This window comes from Artemia franciscana, chromosome 9 (assembly GCF_032884065.1).
Source record: "Artemia franciscana chromosome 9, ASM3288406v1, whole genome shotgun sequence".
Classification (NCBI taxonomy): domain Eukaryota; kingdom Metazoa; phylum Arthropoda; class Branchiopoda; order Anostraca; family Artemiidae; genus Artemia; species Artemia franciscana.
This window is the reverse complement of record NC_088871.1, coordinates 13,916,204-13,927,991: the sequence shown is the minus strand read 5'-3', so window position 1 is coordinate 13,927,991 and position 11,788 is coordinate 13,916,204. Positions and strand designations below refer to the sequence as shown.

General features: G+C 35.7%; 1 long non-coding RNA gene across 1 annotated transcript in view; it reads left to right on the top strand.

The window, feature by feature from the left end:
* Positions 1-4,977: 4,977 nt before the first annotated feature.
* The window catches only part of LOC136031574 (uncharacterized), a 29,334-nt gene continuing 22,523 nt past the window's right edge, over positions 4,978-11,788 (top strand). The window contains exon 1 of the long non-coding RNA XR_010618530.1: positions 4,978-5,170. This is a non-coding gene — a long non-coding RNA (uncharacterized LOC136031574). The remainder of the gene's footprint in view (positions 5,171-11,788) is intronic.

Sequence of the window (11,788 nt, the reverse complement as noted above, 5' to 3'; positions counted from 1 at the left end):
GAGTGAAATTAGAACAATTAGGGTTTACCCCACGAACAGAGATGTCTTCAAAAATTAGTGCATGTCCTGTACGACATTAAGACTCCTTCTTCAACATAGACCCCGAAACAGACGGAGCACAGGCTCTGTCTCTCAATGAGAAGCAAAATTCAGCAGAAGATTTGTTAAAAGAGATCATCCATGCAAACCCCTTTCCAAAAGGCTCACCACGAAAAATTAAAAGGAAAAAAATATGAAAAAAGTCAGAAGTGCTCACTGACACCCCTGTGAAAGAACGCATCACTACTGGGATAAAAAATGTATCTGCTAAGAAAGCCCTAGTCCTAGCATGTTTCTTGTAACAAGAGTTGCAGTTGGAGTTACGATTCTGACGTAGATGAACCTATGTACAACTAGTCTTTAGACTCCAGTATGGACGTTGAAGACGAGCCCTCTACCAGCAGCTTCCAATTTTACTCTGAGAAAGTCAAGGCTGGTGATTACAATTTGGTTGAGGGGAAGAGCAAGAAAGGGAATCCTGTTCACTGTATTATCATTATCAAAAAATTAGCAACTGAAGAACTTAAGGTCCATTTTCTGAAGGAGACTAGAGCAAGAGACTCTGGGCTAACTGAAGAGACGGATAGTGTCTTAAAGTCAAAGGTTGAAATGAAACTGCAACCACTGACAAGAGGAACACCAAGCTTAGTGCCACGGCTTACTTTTGGTGTTGATCAGTCAATGGGCATTTTGAAACTAATACTCTTTAGTTTTTTTAGACTTTACTGCAATTCATTCTGTAATTTGTTTTTTTACCGACCAGATTCTCTTTTAATTTTATAGTCAAAAAACAAGTTTTAATGTTCCCTGGCCTCTTTTCTGTTTGTTTAATCAGGTGGCTGAACGTAAGCCAGATACGACCGAACCAGCATTGGGGTTGCCCAAATTTGGAACTCTTGACCACCTGGATAGAAAGACATCCAGGTGGAAAAGTGGTGGATTATTCCAATTGTCTTTTTCAAGGATGGTATTGAATGAGTTACCTTTGCTTTGGTATAATCAGCAACTTGTTAGTATTCCAATAATCAGCAACTTAGAGTATTCCAATTGTCTTTTCCAAGGATGGTATTGAATGAGTTACCTTTGCTTTGGCATAATCAGCAACTTGTTATCGCTTGAATCAATGCCTTGAGAATTAAAAAATTCAAATCCTGCCGATCGTGGATCAGTGTTCTATTTTATACTACTACTACTAATAACTCAATGCAACACCAAGCCGCCTGAGGCCAACACAGCTACGTACGCTCCTCCTCCAACCTAATCTATTCAAAGCCTCCCTCTTTACACCCTCCCAGGACGTTCCTATTTCCTTTAAAAATTTATTTATGAGATCCTCCCAACGCAGACGAGGACTGGTTTCCGTGTAGCCCAAGACGGTTGGCCAAAAAGGACAATCTTCGGTAATCTGTCATCCTTCATCCGCAGAACGTGGCCTAGCCATCTCAACCTTTCCTTCATTATGCCCCTAGAAAGTGGGATTGAACAACATTTTCCGTACAACCTACTGTTTGAAATACGGTCAGACAGCCGGGTACCCAGAACAATCCGTAGGCAATTTCTCTGGAAAACATCTAGTAAATTTTCATCTGCTTTTCAGAGCACCCATGCTTCAGAGCCATATTTGACCACTGTCATCACTGTGGCTTCCAATATTCTATTTTTGGTTTGCAGACTTATCTTTCTATTCTTCCAAACCTTTTTTAACTGTGAAAAAAAAACACACTAAGCCTTAGCTATTCTGCTTTTAAAATCTTCACTACTCCCACCATCTTTACTAATAATACTACCAAGGTAAGTAAAACTCCCAGCCTGATCAATCTTTTCGTTACCTAATGTCACCTGTTTATCTTCACTTATTCCTAGCCTTAGTGACTTAGTCTTCTTAACACTGATTTTCAAGCCTATTTTAGCACCCTGAACTCGCAAAACCTCTAAAAATTCATTCATTTTGCTCACACTTTCATCTAATAAGCTTAAATAATCAGCATAGTCTAAGTCCAGGAGCGTTTCTCCTCCCCATTTGGTCCCGTGGTCTCCAATTTCCTTTCCTGTGCTCCTTAAGACGAAGTCCATCAAAATTATCCATATAAAGGGGGATAGAACACAACCCTGCTTAACTCCTGATTTAATACAAAACCAGTTGCTAACCTCATTTCCTACCTTAACCACAGCAGTATTATTCTCGTACATAGCACAAATCACTTCAATGTATTTTTCTGGCATACCATATAACGATAAGACCTTTGTTAACGCTCTTCTATCAACAAAATTGAAACCTTGCTCATAATCGATAAAACTGAGGACCAAAGGTGTTTGACAACGAAGGGACTTCTCAATTATTAACCTAAGAGTGAAAGCTTGATCGACACATCCTCTACCTTTTTTAAAACCGCATTGTTCTTCCCTTAAAACTTTGTCTACAGCATCTCTCAGTCTAAAAAGTATCATATTACTCAGTAACTTGCTACCTACAGAGACCAGACTAATCCCTCGATAATTACGACACTCACTCTTGTCACCTTTCTTATACAGTGGTTTAATTAAGGTTTTACTAAAATCGTTGGGTATTTCCCCTTTTTCAAAAATCATGTTCATAATCTTCAGTAGCTTATTCCTAACCTCAGAGCCCTGGAGCGTTATTATTTTTTAATCCTTTTAGTACTGTCACTAATTCTTCCTCACTAAACAAATCTTCCTTCACATCCAAGGTATCACAAACTTTTTATTTTCATCTATATCTTTTCCTGCAACTGTATCTCGGTTTAGCACATTCTCAAAATGTTCCACCCATCTTTCTTTAACTTTTTCCTTATCACTAATTGTGGCCCCATTTCTATCTTTAACGGGGACTAGTCCAGATTGCCTACTCCCTTTCAATTTATTAACATGCCAGTATAATACTTCACTGTTTTGCCATCTAGCCGAATCTTCCAAATCCTCAGCAATTTTATCCATGGCCTCCACTTCACATCTCCTTCGTTCATATTTTAATGCTTTCTCCACATTCTTTACACTCCTTTTGTTTTCATACGACCTATCACTTAGAAAATTTTTCTTTAAACCCCTTCTACTCTCTATTAACCCTAAAGCTTTTTCACTAATATTCCTAGTTGCAGTCTTAGCACTCTTCCCTAAGACACCATCAACAACTTGTTTTTCTGAAATTATTCCATCCATCTTCCACATTGTCAAACTTTAAACTCTCAAGTTTAGCATTCAACTGTTCCTGGAAGTTTTTTCTCAAATTTTCATCCTGGAGTCTACAAACATCATGTATCGAAACAAAGATCAATATTGAACATCGAAACGTAAATATTGATATAGGAAACGATATTTGGACATTTGATTATTTCCATCTCGTTCAACCATCTACCAGTGAACATCCAACAGGAAAATTCCGACATAAGAAAAATTCTCGTTAAAATCTAGAGTGAACTTGAAGTTCTAGGGGACAGCTGCCCTCCCCCACTCCCCTTCCCTGCTTCCATAGTACCACTGTCTATTTAAGTGGTAAAAGGGTTCATGGCACAGAAAAAGGCTCATCTCTGCAAACTTGTACTACAAAACAGTAAAATGTCGACATGAGGGCAACTTCTTGGACCGCCATTGGTACTTATCTGCTATAGCGCCGACACTCAAAAAGTGAAGTTAGGTTAGTCCTAGTGAAATGTACCTAACTGTAATGAAAATATAATACTTTGGAAACAAATTTGGGCTATATATTTGCACCTTAGGGGGAGGGGACAAAGTATAGCGGTTCTGCATGCAAAATGTGTTAGCTACAATTTTTCTCCACACTATGAAGTAAGGATTGTTTTCGAGCTGGAAACTGTCGAAATGCTTTACCCCCCCCCTTAAAATGCAAACACATAGCCCAAGTTATATATTTCTCATCATTTCTGTCACTTCTCCTTGTCTTGTCTCACGCCAAGCTGAAAGAAACTAACGAAGAAACCAGGTCTACAGTGTGTCAATGGTTTAAGAACTTGGCATAGGCGCTATAACAGACAAGTACCACATTTGCATGGCCACATTGGCCATGGCTGTATACTCATAACTGATGGCATACGGTGCTCCATCAGGGTTGCAACAGAAACTGCAACCCCGTTTAAATTACATTGGCACATTTAACTAAACATTGAGGTTTTACCGATGTTATCATACAGTCAAACAGGGATTATTAGCTCTGGCGGAAGGTCGCTTCCATATTGTGCGTGTGATGTACACTTGTGACAAACATGCGATAAGTGTTTTTAAAAAATTTCTTGAAGGAGGACGGTGCATAATTTTTGTTAAATAGGCCCATTTACATTTGTAGAATGCAGATTTTCTGGGAGCCGTGGTTCGTAATAAAATGTTTTGAAATGGAATCCGAAATTTTGAATTAGTGATGCACTGTGTCCGCCTACTCAGCGCAAAAATACAAAACACTTTTACCTACATGATATGTGTGGCCCTTAGTGCCAAAGGGGCCCAAAGTTTCCAAGTCTCCGATGGGAGATACTCTTCTTTAGTAAACATTTCCTGTACTTACAGTGATATCAACATTTTCCCAATTTTCGAGTATTAACAGGACTGAATACAAAATCAATATTGGGGGGAGGGGCGTACAGAAGCAAGAGCTCTAGAATTGGCATTTTCACCCCTCCATCCTGTAATTAGTGCAGCTGTTGATCTTTTTTGGGAGGGGGCACTTGCCCTTAAAACAATCACCTGGATCCACTCCTACGTTTACATCTATGACACATTTTTGTAACCCAATCGTATAGCTTCTTATTTCCGGAGAGGTAAAAAATCGCTTATTATAAAGCCTAAATGGCTTGAAAACCAATTGTAGGAAATTAGAAGTTACTGCAATTATTGCTGGGAAGATTCTGATGAACTTTGCCAGCGTTTCTGGAAAGTTTAGTGCTTTTGTTCGCCACCAGATTTGGTCATGGCGCCTCGTACAAGGATTCTTCTGTGCTGTTTTGTTTCAGGGTCCCAAAGTAACAAAACAGGAAGTAAAATTGACAGCCAAAGTTGCTTCCAGTATTTGGCAAAATTCGCAACAGCCTTGTTTAATTCGCCGAGAGAGACGTCGTTCCAAGCATCTACATTATTAGTAACTGTCATTCTCGCAAATTACAAGGTAATTCTTTGTTAGCTACAGTGCAAATTTACGAAAGACCAGACAAATGGTTTATATTACTTCCTGTAATCAGCAGGGCTCTATCTAGGGGGGCTACCCGGTTTGAAACCCTCCCAGCCCACTAATTTTTGCCTGACACGAAAAAGTACATAAATACATATAAACATTTTTCGTGTTTTGTAAAGTTTTTTTTGTAGCCCCCCCCACCCCAGAACAAAAATCCTGGATATGGTTTCGGTAATCAGTACCTTTTTAACATTTTTAGCCAGAAAAAGAAGGAAAAGTTGTCAGTTTTTTTCACAAGCAGCCCTTATGTTTTTCTCTTTGGTAAGCTATTTCTCTGAAGCCTTTCTCTTTGGTAAGCTTTGGTAAGCAATTGACAACACAATAAGTTTTTAGAGAAAAAGTTGGCGCTACAGTTCTTATTTTGAATCGTGTAACAACCTTTCTGAATTGGAAGCATTCCTTAACTATTACAAGTTTTTGAATGGAAATACAACTATTTAACCGCACCGGGGCTTAAGGCAATAAAAGTTCCACTCTCTCCTCAGCTTTTCTAGTGGAAAAATGTGTTAGAAATTATTCATGACTTTCTAGTCATGGAGATACTGAAGCAGTTCTAACTTTTAACCAAATTTACTGGAAAGATCTCCACGAAATTTCTAAACACCACATCATTTCTGGAAAATAGACTTAAACTGTTAGAGATAAGAAACTCAACTGAATTCCGAAGACTCTGAAAACTGTTTTTAAATATAGGCATTAAAATTTGATTCATCATTTGCCAATGATAAATTTTTAATTGGCTTAATAGGGATTTACATACCATTACAATCCTTAAGTCCTGTTTATTTTAGAACTAATGGGTACATTAGATAAATGAAAACTTTTTAGCAATCAGATAAGAAATTGCATTCGTAAGTTCCCTAAGCTAAGGGGATTCTCATGTACAAAACAAATATTAGTTTGGGGGTACGGGATCTAAAAAATTGAGCCAAAAAAACTTTTCCTGATCGACACAAGTCTACATCCGTAAGTGGGAACCTTACTTACTACGCCGAAGGGACCTTACTTACTTGTGCTCAAGACGAGATACCGGCTTTTTAGCCCAACAATTGCCGACAATTGCCGATGTTTCATTCACCAGGCCTTTTTCACAGGGCCGGGTAGCAAGCCTGTCACCCAATCTTGCCGCAACTTGGATCAAACCCCGAGCTCCATATTACCAAGCAGAGATCAGTTTGCTGCATTAAAACAAGGAGCAAAGGGCCCTTCCTAAGGGTCCTGGGTCCTCAATGTAGGAAAAATGAAAAGAACTTTGATCCTCTTGAAAATGAACATTGAAAAAGAACCTAGAGTTTTTTTTCGAACTATTTGAAACTTTAATGTACAAGTCCTTGAGACATGGGAATCTTAGCTTACAGAATACTTAGGACTGAACACAAATCTCCTGAGAAGAGATCCTGAAAATGGGCTAAAAAGTTTTTTTTCCCAATATCTTAAAAGAACTATTTGTTAGTCAGTAAGGCCAGGAAGACTTCAATGCATAAAAACTATATATATATATATATATATATATATATATATATATATATATATATATATATATATATATATATATAGGCCATACTGGCCTTCGGCAGTGGCCTTCGGTAAAACAATAAAAACAATAGGGAGTTCGTTTCGCAAGACAGTGGAAAACTAATTTGAATGAATGTTCTTTATCACCAAAGCTCTAAATTCTAATAATGCATCTGTTTCTTTGGATTCTGCTCCAATACGCCCGTATTAGCCATTAAAAAAAATAACAAGTTTTTTTTTAACTGAAAATAAGGAGTGACATTAAAAGTTAAAACGAACAGGAATTAATCCGTATATGAAAGGGGCTGTTCCCTCCTCAACACCCCACTCTTTATGCTAAAGTTTGACTGTTTCTCTAAACTCTACTTTTCAAAACAGAAAAAATAACTTTAGCGTAAAATGCGGTTCGCTGAGGAGGGAACAGCCCCTTTCATGTACGAATTAATTTCTGTTTGTTTTAGTGTCGCTCCATACTTTCAGTTAAAAAAAAGTTTTTTTTTATTTCATTTCTGAACGTTTTTGAATTAAAACAAGTTTTGATTTTGGCTCTTTACACATGAATAATTAAAACGAAATTTGCATATTAATTTTTTTTTGGCTAAATGGCTTTCTCATAGTTTTGATCGGACGATTTTTAGAAAAGAGGAGCGGGGGAAGAGGCCCAGTTGCCCTCCGATTCTTTGGTTACTTAAAAAGGCAACTAGAACTTTTGATTTTTTACAAACGTTTTTATTCGTAAAAAATATATATAACTTACGAATTAACTTAAGTAACAAACTTCTGTATTCGAATGTTTTTATTACGTATATGAGGGGGTTCTCCCCCTCATCGATAACTCACTCGTTACACTAAAGCTTAAATTTTGTCCCAGTTCCTTAAGAATGACCCCTGAATCGCAAAGGCCTTAGAATGAATAGTTGAAAAGACTAAAAATACTTCAGCGTAAAGAGCGAGGTATTAGTAGAAGGTGAACCCTATTTGTACAATAATTTCTGTTCGTTTTAAAAACGAAAAGAGTGCAGAAATTCCTGCAGTTTCTTCATGGCAATTCTCTTCTTCCAAGACAAATTCCTCCATGGAAATATCCCCCCACATAACCCCTTCCCCTTAATCCCTCCTCCCTCGAACCAAAAAAAAACAACATGAAAACGTCTGTACACTTCCAATAACATTACTATATGTAAACACTGGTCAAAGCATGTCACTTGCAGCCCCCTCCCACGGGGACTGTGGGGGAGTAATTTGTCCCCAAAGACATAGTTATTAGGTTTTTCGACTATGCTGAATAAACTGGTTATCTCACAATTTTGATCCGAACACTTTAGGAAAAAACGAGCATGGGAGGGGGCCTAGGTGCCCTTCAATTTCTTGGTCACTTAAAAGGGGCACTAAAACTTTTAATTTCCTTTTGAATAAGCCCACTCGTGTGACATTCTTGGACCACTGTGTTGATAAGATCACCCCTGGTGAAAAAAAAACACAAAAAAACACAAAAACAAACAAACAAATAAACATGCATCCGTGATCTGTCTTCTGGTATAAAATACAAAGTACCACATTTTTGTAGATAGGAGCTTGAAACTTCTACAGTAGGGTTCTCTGATACTCTGAATCTGATGGTGTGATCTTCGTTTAGATTCAATGACTTTTAAGGGGGTGTTTCCCCCTATTTTCTAAAATAAGGCAACTTTTCTCAGGCTCGTCACTTTTGATGGATAAGACTAAACTTGATAAAACTTATATATTTAAAATCAGCATTTAAATGTGATTCTTTTGATGTAACTATTAATATCAAAATTCCGTTTTTTAGAGTTTCGTTTACCATTGAACCGGGTCGCTCCTTACTGCAGTTCGTCACCACGAAATGTTTAATCAGTCCTGGTTGGACTTCGCTGAAGTAAGGAAGTTGGGACTGTTTTCAGTCCCACTAGAATGAAAAAATTTTCATTCTAGTTATATCGGTCGTATGTTGTTGTTAGTTTTTCTTCTTATATATTTATTTTTTGCTGAGGACGGCCCTTTGACATAGGGCTGAAATATTCATTCTAATTAGTTTCCCATTGTCTTGCGAAAAGATTTCCCTATTGTTCTTCTTGTTTTGATATATATATATATATATATATATATATATATATATATATATATATATATATATATATATATATATATATATATATATATATATATATATATATATATATATATATATATATTTATATATATATATATGTATATATATATATATATATATATATATATATATATATATATATATATATATATATATATATATATATATATATAATATATATATATATATATATATATATATATATATATATATATATATATATATATATATATATATATATATATATATATATATATATATATATATATATAAATATATATATATATATATAAATATATATATATATATTCCCTGGAAATATTTTTCCATAAAATATGCTTGATAAAGGGCTTCAGACATTTTTCCCTATTGGCTTGAAAGCTGCATCCTTTAATCTATTGAGGCGTGAAAATTATTAGTATTACTTTAACGAAAAATATTATTATTTTTTTCAACCTTACGAAAGTGAATGTTCGTGGACATTTGTGCACGCAGGAAAAAAATCCTTAAATTTGAATTGATTGAATTCATCCACCCTAAAATATACTAAAAGGTGATGCTAGTCGCAAAAAGTGTGATCGTGAATTTATTTCCAGGAAGTGTCTATTATTTGAAATAACGAAAGTGTCTAAATAAAAAAATTCTCATGATTTACTTACAAAACTTGAACAATTTGTGTATATTTCTGGTCCTCATGGGGGAGGCCAACCATTATGCCAACCTCATTCCCATGTGTTGAATTTTGTGTGTTTCAATGTATTTGTTTTAAAGTGGGGATAATTTCTTTACCAATAAAACCCCAAAATTGTCAATTAGTCGCACATTATGCCCAATTTCAACAAAAAAGTAACATCATATCAGATTACGTCGTGTCTCAGGGATGGATAATGGTTCCTATAAATGCCCAAAATAGATAAATACGAATGAAGTGCTTTGCAATCTTTACTTAATGTGATATCCTTTGCATATTTTGGATGGTATACCGATAGTATATTGGACGTAAAGTACTTTACATGAGAGATAAAGTGTGCTAATTACTTATGTTTAACGGTGATTAGACAAAAAAATAAGGTAAGAAACTCACAGTTTTTGTGAGTTGACATTTTATGACATTTTATTATCTTTGGCACGAACAGTACCTATTCTTACGGTTAACCAATTTGCATTTCCTATTTTATGCTCTGTACTGGGGATACAATAAGTATTGGGATGCACATAGGGATTTACGCCCCCTGAAATCTGAATGTCTTAAAAAGAATTCCTTATTATCAAGCAATGCTTAAATGATCGCTTGTTGTTTCTGCCCTCCCCCCTTAGAATTTTGTCTTCTTCGAAATAAGTTTCTGAGAGCGTCAATAGTAAGAGTTGAAATCCTATTTCTGTTATTCTTAGAGCTTTGTTTATTGGTATATATATTTTTTTAGAGGCTGAGAATCAAGGGGGCCCACAGAAAAAAAAGAGGGAAAAATATTGTGCCACTTCATATAGAATACAAAACAAATAATAAGATGTGTTCTGTTCAGAATCAAGTTGAGTGTTTTGTGGCAAAATAAAACTTTTTCAATTCTTAGCCTCAATGGACACCATTAAAACATGTCTCGTCCATTAAAAACATGTCTTCGGCCGTCTTCCCCACCAGTCAATTTCATTGAATACGGACATTGAACTTCTTAAGATGGCTAACACTGTGCTAAAACTCGGTAAAAAAAAAGAATCGTTCCTCATCCCGTATTTGATTTCATTGGAAAATTTTCAAATCTCAATCGCACCTGACATTTTTTCACAATAACGCTTTTATAGTACTTACTTGGAAAACTTTTTTTTATTTCAAAAATACTAATTTCCTATCATAACGCTACCCTAAAAACAGCAGTGTCAATCCAGAGGGGTGAATACTTGCCTCCTAGATTCCACCACCCCCTTTACATTCGAAAAAATCCCTTTTCTGGTAGTGTCATTACTTTGATAATTTAAGTTTCGAAAAATATATTCCCCCTAATATTCGTGAATTGACACCATTACTTAAAAATCAAAGTATCCCCTTGCAGTAAAGCGTGGAGCCTATGCTCGAAAATACAAATCTATCCGCTGGCTTAGAAAGACTTATATCAATTAGTCTCATACTGGCCCCAAAAACAAACTCATATTTTAAAAGAAAGAAAGATTTGTTGCGCAAATCAACAGACTATGTACCGTGGGTGCGGGGGTATTTTCAACAGGAGTATACTGTCATAATCAGGTATGAGCTCTCGTAAACAAAGCACCCTGTCCTATTATTCTAATTGAGAGCTTCGACATTATTCATTGATTTAATGCAATGAAAAGCTAAGTCGAAAGTCAAACCAAAGCTTTCCTCGTGTATGACAGATTTGTAGCTAACAGGGTATGTAAACAGAGCCAGGTAGAAGTAGTGGTGGTACAATACGTCCTGAGTTCACAGCCTGAGGCTCTAAAAGATTGTATACTAAACCTCATTTATACATTACAGATGATACATATAGACTATATTCAAACAGGAACATAATTTCTATATTAGGTTATACTACTTAATAGGAACGAGCGTAATGATTTTTTAAAACTCGTTCTTTGACATGAATTTTTTGTATAAAGGCATTTGTGGATGAGAGAAATTTGTTAGTATTCATCCAACAGTTAGGAATCATTAGGTTTATAATGCCTTACCTTTTAATTTATCCTTGAACGAAATCCAATTTTTCTTCATTGTACAAAATATATATAAATCCAACCTATTTAACAACCAGTGATAAATTGAAGTCAGACTGTGATAAGCGCTGAGGTGTAGCTTAAAATCAAGTAGGCTTAAAAACCTATTAGCCATATTAATTTGATAGAGAATGTTAATCTGGGTTTTGCATTGGTGATTGCTCTTTTCGTTATATATATAT